This window comes from Melopsittacus undulatus, chromosome 6 (assembly GCF_012275295.1).
Source record: "Melopsittacus undulatus isolate bMelUnd1 chromosome 6, bMelUnd1.mat.Z, whole genome shotgun sequence".
Classification (NCBI taxonomy): Eukaryota; Metazoa; Chordata; class Aves; order Psittaciformes; family Psittaculidae; genus Melopsittacus; species Melopsittacus undulatus.
This window is the reverse complement of record NC_047532.1, coordinates 46,191,790-46,194,411: the sequence shown is the minus strand read 5'-3', so window position 1 is coordinate 46,194,411 and position 2,622 is coordinate 46,191,790.

Genomic DNA, 2,622 nt, shown 5'->3' with positions numbered 1-2,622 from the left:
TGCTGAGCCGTGCCGAGCCGTGATCCCTTCCAGCTGTGCCGGCCCCAGGCGGCTGACAGGGCTGCGGGATCCTCTCCCTGCCAAGTCGTCGAGGTGTCAGCCAAGAGTTAGCAGGGAAAACGCCAAGCAGCCGGCGAGCCGGCCAACCCATCACCCACAGCCTTCCTCCTCCTGCTCTGCTGCGAGAGCCTCCCACCCCCCCCGCCCTTGAGACCCCAGCCCACCCCACAGGGGTCCCCCCTTAGCGCCGCTGTGCCCTCGCCCCAGCCGTGCCCCTGTGGGGACCCTCCTCTACTGCTCCCGGGGTGTCTCCATCTGGGGCGCGCATCTCCCTCCTCTGGGCCTGTCTGGAAAAGGACGATCCCCCTCCCCGAACTTTCCAGCTCTCTGCAGAGCGGGAACAATCGTAGCCTTTGTCTTCCCTTAATCTCCTGGTTAGGAATTAAAAGGGGGGAAAAAACCCAGCAGCACAAAAGGCTCTTTTGCGCCTGCTGGGAGGGGGGAAGAGGAGGGCGCAGGCGGAGCAGAGGCAGGGTGCAAGCAGGACTTGCCTTTCCCCCCATCCCAGGCTGACCATCATGCTCCTCAAGGGCCACCCCATGCTGTCCCCATCCCCACTGCCCCAGGATCTCCACAGCAGCACCCGAGGACTGCCCTCAGCCCCCAAAAGTTGAAAAGGAGGAGACTTTCACCCTTATGGGGCTAAGTGGCCCCTGCTCACTGCCACGGGCCTGTTTTTACACACACAAGTACTCAGACATGCCCACACAACCCACAGTGCAGAGGTCCCCACCACCCAGAGCCCCCCAAGAACCACGCAGGCACCGCAGACCTCCATAAAATTCCTTAAATAATTTAATTGAAAAAATGTCTTTCCGTTAAAAAATATTTTTACAAACGCACGCTCGCATTAATTTCCCTTGCTGCTGTTTTTTGCTGTTGCTTTTCCCTCACCATCGAACACAACTTTTCCCCTGCAGGCATCTGTGTGGCAAGGGAGGCAGCAGGCACAACACATGAGGAGCCGCTGAGAGCAGCCTTGGGTGCAAACCAGGCAGCATGGGCACCGAGGCTGGGGGAGACTCGGGGCTGGCTGCAGGGACCCTGAGTCCAGCCCCACTGGGAGCAGGGTGTGCATGAAGGCTGGGAGAAGGGGTTTGTTGTGGGTTTAATGCTTAAAATGAGCAGATCCCCCCTTCCAAAGCAAAGCCAGGCCAGAATGGAGTAGGGTTGAGGTAGGGATGTTTGGGATACACTGGGACTGTTGGGGCCCCAAATCTTGCAGCAGCAGGGGTTAGGGGAGCAAGGGCTGAAGGGCCAGTCCCTGAGCCCCATGGTACTTCCAGCCAGTGGGGCTGGAGAAAGTTAGCAGGCCCAAAATGGGCTCTGACATCTATTTTACCACTTGCTTTCAAAAGCCTCCCAATGCCTGGGAGAGGGGTGAAGTCCACCCTGTGCTGCCATTTGGGGTCCCACTGTGGCAGGGACAGTGGAGCATTAAGGTGGGGAGCAAGCCGGGGCAGGCAGGGCTAGGAAACCCCAGGGAAACAGATCTGTGGTGTCTCCAGCAGCCAGCATCCCTGGCACATCCTGCAGAGGAGTGATGGTTGTATGCAGGGAGACTATTCCCTGGCACAGGACCTGCTGCTGACCACCCTCCCCCGGGGAACAGGACAGGATTAATGAGAAACCCAAGGGCAGGTGAGTTTCAAGGGAAGGGGAAAAATAGCACCTGCCTGATCACTCTGGGGAGAGGGGAGTGGGGCCTGGCACACAGAGAGCACAAGGGTGCACCCCCCATTTTGGGAAGCACCTGCTTGCTCCTCTGCACCACCAGCAAAGCAGCCTGCAGCCAGCGGGATGTACATCAGCCAAGAAGTGTTAGGACCTGAAACTACCCAGCATGAGCAGCTGGGGAACCAATTGGCTACTAAGAAGCAATCCCCCCTGGGCTAAGGGCACAGGGACCCCCTGGCCCTGCTCTGCCAGGGATGGCAGCCCCTGAGGGAAGGGGTTACCCTGCTGCTCACAGCCGGGCCAGCTGCCTTGGTGTGCTCCTACCTGGTGCAGCAGCTGCCATTTTGTGGACAGGAGGAGCGAGGCTGGTGATTCAGGGGTGCCAGTGGCTGTTGCAACACTCCTGCACAGGGCTGGACTGCCTGGGGAGAACAGAGGAATGGAACAGGCTCTGGGGAGAGGCCTGGGGCTGCAGGGACCCTCCAGCCCTGGGATAGGAAGCAAGCACGGCTGCTCCCTGCTTTTTTCACACACTGGGTTTGGCTCCCACAATTCCAGCTTGACTTGAGGAGGGGACAGTGGGCAAAAACCATAATCAATGAATGTATTAGATGGAACTTCACCATCAGCTCTGCCCTGGGACTCATAACCTATGCACCTCCATGGGGGAGCACACTGGGTCCCCAGACACTGCAGGGTGGGTTCAGCATCACTGCCTGGTTTGGCCCTGTGGGACACTCAAATACATGACAGCAAGAGAAGGGCGGGAGAAGAAAGGGGCACAGAGCCTACGTGGGGCAGGAGAAGGAGGATCCTGGTGAGCAGCGAAGCTGCAGGCACCCAGGCCCATCCAGAGAGAGCGCGATCGAGCAAAGGAAACTCCGG